This window comes from Lynx canadensis, chromosome X, assembly GCF_007474595.2.
Source record: "Lynx canadensis isolate LIC74 chromosome X, mLynCan4.pri.v2, whole genome shotgun sequence".
Lineage (NCBI taxonomy): Eukaryota > Metazoa > Chordata > Mammalia > Carnivora > Felidae > Lynx > Lynx canadensis.
In genome coordinates, this window is record NC_044321.2 from 111830864 (window position 1) to 111841192 (window position 10329).

The following is a 10329-nucleotide window of genomic DNA, read 5'->3' on the forward strand; positions in this document are numbered from 1 at the left end:
TGGTATCGAACATTTGGACCGTTATGATGCAATATTGGGATGCCACTCAAGAATGAACATCTTTAAGGGACACCCGGCTGGCTCAGTCAGAAGAACACGCGACTCTTGATCTCAAGGTTCCGAGTTTGAGCCCACGGTAGATGTAGAGATTACTAAACAAAAAAAAGTAAATAAACTTAAAAAAAAAAAAAAGAATGAACATCTTTAAATGTTTTATCACTTTCCCGTCCAGCGAAGGAGGAAACAATGAGCTACAGCTTGTTCAAGGATTCACTCTGGCTCCCAAAGAAGGAACATCACCGGGCAGCATCGGTTTTCCACCCAGGATCTCTAGCATTCCATAGCACGCGGAATCTGCCGGGTCAGGAGGAGCAGGTGCTCTTGATGTTCTATACATCAGAAATCTCTACATCAGAAACGGAAGACCTAGCCATCATCCCTCCCAGCAAATAACGCACCAAAGACTTCGGGTCCCGTCAGTTTCCAGAAGATTTTCAAATAGCCTCATGGTTGTAAATACTTGGTTTCTTGTTCTGTGGTAATGTTCATCCCCATGATGCCACACTATACTCAAGGCGACCCTGAGTTAGTGACTGTTATTATCTCCGTTTTCCAGGTGAGGACACCGGCTCAGAGAGGTGAAGGTTGCAGGGAAAAGGGACACGCAGGATTGAGACGCGAGGGGCACCTTCCGCTTCCAAAGCCCCCATCTTTCCACCATAGGACCCTGCGTATTTTGTAAATGCTCTGGAATAATTAGTGCCTCTAAAATTTCCCCAAAGAGGGGCGCCTGGGTGGCGCAGTCGGTTAAGCGTCCGACTTCAGCCAGGTCACGATCTCGCGGTCCGTGAGTTCAAGCCCCGCGTCAGGCTCTGGGCTGATGGCTCGGAGCCTGGAGCCTGTTTCCGATTCTGTGTCTCCCTCTCTCTCTGCCCCTCCCCGTTCATGCTCTGTCTCTCTCTGTCCCAAAATAAATTAAAAAAAAAATAAATAAAATAAAATTTCCCCAAAGAGAAAGCCAAGCGTTACGGCAAGAGCAGAGATCTCGGGGCCCTACTGGGCTTTCATTCATCTCCTGTCAACACCTGCCGTCTGTGTGGTAGACGGGGACAGACGTGTGCCACCCAGTTCCTCCGCCGAAGCTTTGCTGGGCCTGCTTTGTGGTTCATCTTTACCCTCTGCCCAACCCTGCCTCCTCCCGCCTTCCTTGCACGGCCACTGACCCCTAATGAATATTTTCCGTCACAAACGTCACCTGCTTCAGAGATGGCAGCCTGGGAACTGGTCTCTTTTTCCCTCCACCCTGTCTTTTTTTGTCCAGGCTTTGACAGAGAGATTCTTGGGACGTGGGCCTGGAGCCTTCTTTGGAGCTCCAGGGTTTTGGGGCTTGGATTTCTACCTCCCCGCAGAGCACTGGTCCCCAGCTGGGACGGTAAATAACTGTGAACACTTCAGGGAAAGGGGAGCAACCTGCAGACGGTGAACAAACGCCAAGCTGAGTTTCTATGAGGAGGACACTTGCACCTGCCCTTTCCTTCCCTGGAAACGATTTGTGACCCAGTGGTGTGACGTGACCCGGCACAGAATGGACATGCGCCTGGCACGTGGTTGGAGGGACTGTGCCTGTGACGGTGCATGTGACTGTACCTGCCACGCTGCAACTAACTGTGTCTTCTCTGACGGACCGCCCTGCTCAGTCTCCCACTTCTGCCAGGACAACTTCCGTGCCCTCATCCCACCGCCAGGGTCTAGCGCGACTGTTCCCTATGCCTTTCCCCCCATATTTACCCCACTTTGTGACATAGAGCCCCCCTCCTCCTTACATCACCCAGCCCACAGGGATTTTCTCCTGTGGGCTTGTGGAGAGAGTATCTCAGATCCGTGATGGGAGATTTGCCCCACGGCTGCCAGGCCAGCAAAAGGAGCCCCTCTTAGGGTCCCCGCACACTGTGGAAGGAAAGAGGGAGCCGCATCATTTCTCTTCTTGGCGGGCAGGCACCAGAAGCAGTGGCATCGCAGCGAGACGAATGACCAAAAACAGAGGAGGAAATTCACAGACGGCACTTTATATAAACTGTCATTTCATCCCCGCAACTGTCCCCAAAGCCAGATATGGCCACCCTTCATTTACAAATAAGGAAAAGAACTGAGAAAGAGCAATTCACCTGTTCAGGTTCCCACGGCTAGTGATTCGCACTAGCAGGATTTGAACCCAGGCCTCTCGGGTGCAAAAGTCTATGCACCTTGCACTGCCGGATGCTGACGAAGTCAAGAAGGCTCGGGTCCCTGTCTTGCCACTGGTTGGCACGGGCCACAGGATTCTGGAAGACTCTGTGTCTAGTGCGTAATGCTCTAGCTTTGGTGTTAGCGGACGGGACATCTGTGAGAGCTGTGACAAAGCATACCAGTCGCGAGAGCTACGGCACTGAGGCCAAGGGGAGAGAAGTCTCCAGGCACATCCACAACCCCACACTGTTATTCTTTGGGCTTCCTCTGGGGGCACTGGGCTACACTGGTGGTTTTCGGCTCAGCTACCACTGCCACTCCGGACTGAGGCCGGAGCCAGGTTTCCCAGAGGCCCCTTCCCTGTGTGCCTCTGGGTTAGCGTGTGCGGCTGAGACAAACTCGCTGGAGACTGGGAAGGTGGGAATAAAGCAGAAGTCGCTGTTCTTGGGGCGCCCGGGTGGCTCCGGTGGTTGAGCGTCCGACTTCAGCTTGGGTCTTGATCTCACGGTTCAGGAGTTCGAGCCCCGTGCCGGGCTCTGAGCTGACAGTGCAGATCCTGCTTCTGATTCTCTGTCTCCCTCTTTCTGCCCATCCCCCCTCCCCAAAAAATAAATACACATTTATTTTTTTTAAATACTTTTTTTTTTCAACGTTTATTTATTTTTGGGACAGAGAGAGACAGACCATGAACGGGGGAGGGGCAGAGAGAGAGGGAGACACAGAATCGGAAACAGGCTCCAGGCTCCGAGCCATCAGCCCAGAGCCTGACGCGGGGCTCGAACTCACGGACCGCGAGATCGTGACCTGGCTGAAGTTGGACGCTTAACCGACTGCGCCACCCAGGCGCCCCAATAAATACACATTAAAAAAAAAAAAGAAGTCACTGTTTTCAAGAGGCTGTGATAGACAGCATGGCTTTACAGCTGTCTCTGTGAGATTTCACTTCCTGGTCACCTTCCTGGTGACTTCTCAGAATTCCAGTGAGTTCTGGCTTCCTCACGTCCCCCAGTGCCTCCACTTGAAGTTATTACAGACATTTGTCTGATCCTCTGGCTTGAACCTTCTGGAACTTCACTCTCCTAGCTCTTCCCACTGCCCCTGTGTGTGTGTGTATGTGTGTGTGTGTGTGTGTGTGTGTGTGTGTGTGTGTGTGTATTTATCTATCTGTTTATTTACTTAACCCCTTATTGCAATATTTTAGCAGCCCTGTTTTTACCCAGACACTGATAGAGCGTTCACCCTGAACCTCGCTACCGGCCATGTGTTATTTAAAAGCAATTTCTTGGGAAGTGAAAGAACTAAGGTTCAGTCATATAAAGGCTTTCTTTCCTTTTTTTTATTTTTAAGTTTATTTATTTATTTTGTGTGTGTGTGTGTGTGTGTGTGTGTGTGTGTGTGAGAGAGAGAGAGAGAGAGAGAGAGAGAGAGACAGACAGACAGACAGAATGAGTCGGGGAAAGACAGAGAGAGGGGAGAGAAGGAGAATCCTAAGCAGGCTCCATACTGTCAGCACAAGCCCGACGTGGGGTTCGAACTCACAAACTGAGATCATGACCTGAGCTGAAATCAAGAGTCAGACGCTCGACTGACTGAGCCACCCAGGTGCCCCATCTGTTTTTCTTTGTTTTAAAGAAACCACAGCATGTTCTGGAGAGATGGTGACCCAAGCACGGGTTAGTTCCCATTTCCAGCTCTAAGCTGCCTGTTTCCCCTCAGCCACATGGCTATTGAGGCCTCTGGAGAAGAGCGGGATGTGAAAACCTAGACATTGTGGGAATCTCGCACAAAGAAATGTTGTCAGGCTTTCTTCCTTGAGTGCTGGGCAAAGCCTGGATCTGGTGCCAGAAAGGCTCCACACGAGGACACCTGGAGATTGGGAAAACAATATCAGACCTGTGTTTCTGGTCTCCTAGGCCTCGGAGGAGTGAAGAAAAAATAAACTAAAGCAACAGACCAGGTCGGTGTAGAGAGGGACCATGTGAAGAGGCCTGGGAAGAAGGTGGCTCCCTACCACTTGAGAGCCGACTAGCACCTGAAAAGCTCTGGGAGATCCCTCCCAGCATCAGCTGGCCCATATGGGCTGATGACAAAATTCTTTACGACCATCTCTGTGGGTCCGGCAACCAACCAGCACCCAGGAAATGGTTGACTAAGCAACATGTGCCTAAAGAAAGAGACTGTGAGGAGGAGACACAAATGACAACTTCAACAGCAAGAATAACAATACAGGAACATGTACAGAGGTTCAAGTGCAGCCTAAAACTAGACTTACTGGAACCACACAACGTGATTCCCCAAAGAGCTCAGTAGATGAATAGAAGAGGATGATCGCTGCTGAAGCCCCAAAGAGCAACCTGGAAGGGAAAGGAGAAGAATCACCGAGCACAAAGCCAAAACTGCCACAGGAGGGAAATCATGAAGGAAAACCTAAGAGATGCAGAGATCCTGAAGAAGTCTTCTAGAAGGAGAAGAGGGAAGAGACAGAGGAAAGGCAGTACTTTTTTTTAAGAGATAATAAAAAAGAGCTTTTCTGAGTAGAACATATAATGAATTTGAATACATAAATAAATAAATAAATAATAAATAGTATAATAAGTAACTATAATAAAAATTATATACAATTATATAAATATAAAATTTGAATAAATAATTTTTTCATGCAAAAAAAAGTCACCATTTGGAAGTTAAGGAATATACTCCTGGAGCACCACTGGACCAAAGGGAACTTGCAAACTATCTAGAAAGCAATTAAAAAGAATATTTTAACCCAAAACCTACCCGGCACAGTGAATGCTATACTCAGACAGAAAAAAAAAAATTACATTCTTAAATGTCTTCAGTATTAAAGAACAAAGACGAAAAATTAAAGGAACATAGTACTCATCTTTGGATCTTTATGAATGAAGTACAAAGTGTACTAAAAAGAACCAGGAAGAGGCCTTTAACAACAGAAAAGGTGGAATTAATGAAATAATCAGAACTTGTTCACTGGGATGACCACTAAGAAAGGTAACCCTCTTCCAAGTCTGATAAAAGAAAAAGAAAGAATAAATATGGACAAGACCGGAAATGGAAAAGTATACATAAAATGGTTACATAATTAGAAAATGACCACATTAAACTCTACCTCAGCAAATGTGAAAGCCTAGAGGAAAAGGAAGTTGTTTTGGGAACCAAATTAACCCAACAGGAAGTGCTGAATAGGCCAACGATCACAAAAGAGATGGAAAAAGTGAATAAATATCTACCGCGAAAAGTCATCATAACAAAGTGGTTCATCTGTTTGAATTCAAGTTATCTTTAAAACAAGCAATTTCAAGATCATTTAAACTATTCCAGGCCATAAAAAAAAGAAGAAAAGCCCCTTCATTCTTTTTTTTCCCCCAGCTTTACTGGGATATAATCGGCATGTAACATTGTGTACGTTTAAGGTGTACAATGAGATGATTTGAAACACACATATTATGAGATGTTTACCAGACTAAGGTTAGTTAACCTATCCTTCACCTCACATAATTACCTTTTTGTTGTCGTCGTTATAATGAGAACAATAAGGATCCACTCTCATTGCAATTTTAAAATATATAAAACAGTATTGTTAACCATAGTCATCTTACTATACACTAGATCCCTGGAACATACTCACCTTACAACCTAAAGTACTATTTGACCAACATCTAAGTATTTGTCTTTCTGTGTCTGACCTACTTCATTTAGTATAAGGCCATCAACACCCATCCCTGTTATCACAAAAGGCAGAACTTCCTTCTTTTTATGGCCCAATAATATACCATCGTTTATATGTATCCATATAGAGAGATCTATACGCCGTATCTTCTTTTTCCGTTCATTCATCAGTGGACACCTAGGTTGTTTCTATGTCTTGCCCGTTGTGAATAATGCTGCAATGAACATGGAAATGCAGGTACCACTTCAGGAAAGTGATTTCATCTCCTTCAGGTATATACCCAGAAGCGGGATTGCTGGAGCATACGGTACTTCTATCGTTAATTTTTTGAGGAATTTCCATACTGTTTTCCATAGTGCCTGGACCAATATACATTCCCACCAGCAGTGCACCAAAGTTCCCTTTTCTCCACGTCCTCACCAGCATTTGTTATCTCTTGTCCTTCTGATACCAGCCTCTCTAACAGATGTGAGGTGGTATTTCATTGTGGTCTTGACTTGTATTTCCATGATTATTAGTGATGTGGAGCCCATTTTCACACACCTCTTGGCCACAATGGTATGTCTCCTTTCAAAAAATGCCCATTCGGGTCCTTTACCCATTTTTTAAGTGGATTTTTTTTCTTTTTTTGCTACTGGGCTGTATGACTTTTTTTTATACATGGTAGGTATTAACCCCTTATCGGATCTATAGTCTGGAAAGAGTTTCTCCCATTCTGTAGGTTGCCTTTTCATTTGTTGATTGTTTCTTTCACCGTGCACAAGTTTTTAGCTTAATGTGGTCCCGCTCGTTAACAGTTGCTTTTGTTGCCTGTGCGTTTGGTGTCACATCCAAAACAATCACTACCAAGACTGAGGTCTTGGAGCTTTTTCAAGTTTTACAGTTTCAGGCCTTACAATTAAGTATTTAATCCATTTCAAGTTAATTTCTTGTGAATGGTGTAAGGTAGGGGTCCAACTGCATTTTTGCATAGGAATATCCAGTTTTCCCAACACTATTAATTGAAGAGACTATCCTTTCTCCACGGAGTACTCTTGCCTACCTTGTGGACTCTTGGTTTTGTTCCATTAGTCTGTGTGTCTGTTTTTATGCCAACAGCATACTGTTATGACCAGGAGAGGTTTGTGATACGGTTTGAAATAACGAAGTGTGAGGCCTCCACCTTTCTTCTTTCTCAAGATTTCTCTTGGCTATTTGTGGTCTTTTGTGGCTGCTAGGATTATCTTTTCCATTTCTGTGAAAAATGCCATTGGAATTATTTGATAGGGATAGCACTGAATCGCCAGATGGCTTTGGGTAGTACGTGCATTTTAATAATATTAACTCCTCTGACCCACGAACGTAGGATATCTTTCTATTTATTTGTGTTACTTATCAATTTCTTTCATCAATGTCTTATAGTTTTCAGTGTATAGATTTTTGACTTCCTGGGTTAAATTTATTCCTAAGTATTTTATTCTTTTGGATGTTATTGTAAATGAGAATGTGTTCTTTCTTTTTCAGATAGTTCATTGTTAGTGTAGTGTATAGAAATACAAGTGATTTTTACATGTTGACTTTGTATCCTGAAAATTTACTGATATAAATTATTGGTTCTAAAAGATTTTGGTGGAGTTGTTAGGATTTTCTAAATAGAAGATCATGTCATCAGCAAACAGAGGCAATTATATTCCTTCTTTTTCAGTTTGGATGCCCTTTATTACTTTTTCTTGCTTAATTGCTCTGGCCAGGACCGCCAGTACTAAGTTAAAGAGAAGTAGTGGGTGTGGGCACACTTGTCCTATTCCTGATCTTAGCGAAAAGTTTCCAATCTTTCACCTTTGAGTGTGATGTTACCTGCAGGTTTGTCATATGTGGCCTTTATTATGTTGAGATATATTCCTTCTATGAACACAACCTTTGAGAGGTGTTTTTTTTTTTTTTTTACCATGGAAGAATGTTGAATTTTGTCAAATGCTTTTTCTGCATCTATTGAGATAATCATATGACTTTGTCTCTCATTCTATTAATTGATTTGTGTGTGTTGAGCCATACCTGTATCCCAGAGATAAATTCCACTCGATCATCATATCATATATGATCTTTTTAAGGTCCTGTGGAATTCAGTTTGCTAGTATTTCATTGAGAAATTTTGCATCTATACTCATCAAGGATACTGGCCTATAGTTTTCTTTTCTCATATTATCCTTATCTGCCTTTATTATCAGGGTACTGCTGGCTTCAAAAAATGAGTTTGGGGGGCGCCTGGGTGGCTCAGTCGGTTAAGCATCCGACTTCGGCTCAGGTCATGATCTCGCGGTCCGTGAGTTCGAGCCCCGCGTCAGGCTCTGTGCTGACAGCTCAGAGCCTGGAGCCTGTTTCGGATTCTGTGTCTCCCTCTCTCTCTGCCCCTCCCCCGTTCATGCTCTGTCTCTCTCTGTCTCAAAAATAAATAAACGTTAAAAAATAAAAATTGTTTTAAAAAATGAGTTTGGGAGTATTCTCTTCTATTCTTTGGAAGGGTTTGACGTGAATTGGCATTAATCTTTAAATGTTTGATAGAATTCATGTGTGAGGCTATCTTGTGCAAAGCTTTTCTGTGTCAGGAGGTCTTTTTAAAGTTTATTAATTTTGAGAGAGAGAGAGAGAAAGGGAGAGAGAGAGAGGGAGGGAGGGAGAGAACACAATCAGGGAAGGGGCAGAGAGAGAGAGAGAGAGAGAGAGAGAATCCCAAGCAGGCTCCACACAATTAGCATGGAGCCTGACGCAGGGCTCGTACTCACACACTGTAAGATCATGACCTGAGCCAAAATCAAGAGTCGGACACTTAACCAACTGAGCTACCCAGCTGCCCCTATGTTGGGAGGTTTTTGATTAATTACTTATTCAATCTTGTTACTTGTTATTGGCCTGGTTAGATTTTCTATTTCCTCATGATTCAGAGTTGGTAGGTTGTATGTTTCTAGGAATTCATCCATTTCTTCTAGGTTGTCCAATTTGTTGCCATATATTGTTCATAGTAGTCTCTTATGACCCTTTGGATTTCTGTGGTATTGGTTGTAATGATTCTTCTTTCACGTATAAGTTTATTTACTTGAGTCCTCTATTTTTCTTGGTAAGTCCAGATAAAAGTTTGTTACATTTTTTTTTTTTACCTTTTCAAAAAACAGCTCTTAGTTTCATTGATATTTTTAATTATTTTTCTATTCTCTTTCATTTACTTCTGCTTTGATCGTTATTATCTCCTTCCTCTGCTAATTTTGGGCTTCGTTTGTTCTTGTTATTGTAGTTCCTTGAGGTGGAAAGTTAGGCTGTTTGAGATCTTTCTTTTTTCTTAACGTAGGCATTTACTACTATTAACTTCCCACTTAGCACAGCTTCTGCCACATCTCCTAAGTCTCGGTATACTGTGTTTTACATTTTCACGTTTGTTTCCAGATATTTTTAGATTTCCCTTTTGATTTCACCTGTGGCCCTACTGGTTGTTCAGGAGTATGTTGTTTAATTTCCACATATTTGTGAATTTTCCAGTTTTCCTCCTGTCATTGATTCCTAGTCTCATACCATTGTGGTTGGAAATGATACTTGGTATGATTTTAATCTTATGAAATTTGCCAAGATTTGTTTTGTGACATAGCACATGATCTATCCTGAATAATGTTCCTTGTGCACTTGACAAAAACGTGTATTCTGCTGCTGTTGGATACAATGTTCTATATATGTCTTTTAGGTGCGTTTGGTCTAAAGTATAATTCAAGTCCAATGTTTCCTTATTGATTTTCTGCCTAGATGATCTATTCTCTGTGAAAGTGGGGTACTAAATTCCCCTACTATTACTGTATTATTAGCTATAACATCCCTCAGATCTCTTAGAATTTGCCCAATAAATTTAGGTACTCTAATGTTGGCTGCATGTAGAAATGTCATATCCTCTCAACGAATTGACCCCTGTACCATTATATAATGACCTTCTTTGTCTCCTGTTACAGTGTTTAACTTAAAGTCTGCCCATTCTCTCTTTTGGAATGTCCTTTGCCACCCGTTCCCTTTGAGCCTATGAGTGTCCTAAAACTGAAATGAGTCTCTTGTAGGCAGCATATGCTTGGGTCTCGATTTTTTTGTCCATTCATCCCCTCTATGCCTTTTGATTAGAGAATTGAATCCAATTCCATTTCAAGTAGCTACTGATAGGTAAGGAATAACTATTGCAATCTTGTTAACTGTTTTCTGGCTCTTGTATAGTTCCTTTGTTTCTTTCTTCCCGTCTTGCCGTCTTCCTTTGTGTACTGATGATTTTCTTTTAAAGTTTATCTTATTTATTTTGAGAGAGAGAGAGAGAGAGAGAGAGAGAGAGAGCTGGGAAGGGGCAGAAAGAGAGGGAGAAAGAGAATCCCAAGCGGGCTCTACACTGTCAGCACAGAGCCCGACACGGGGCT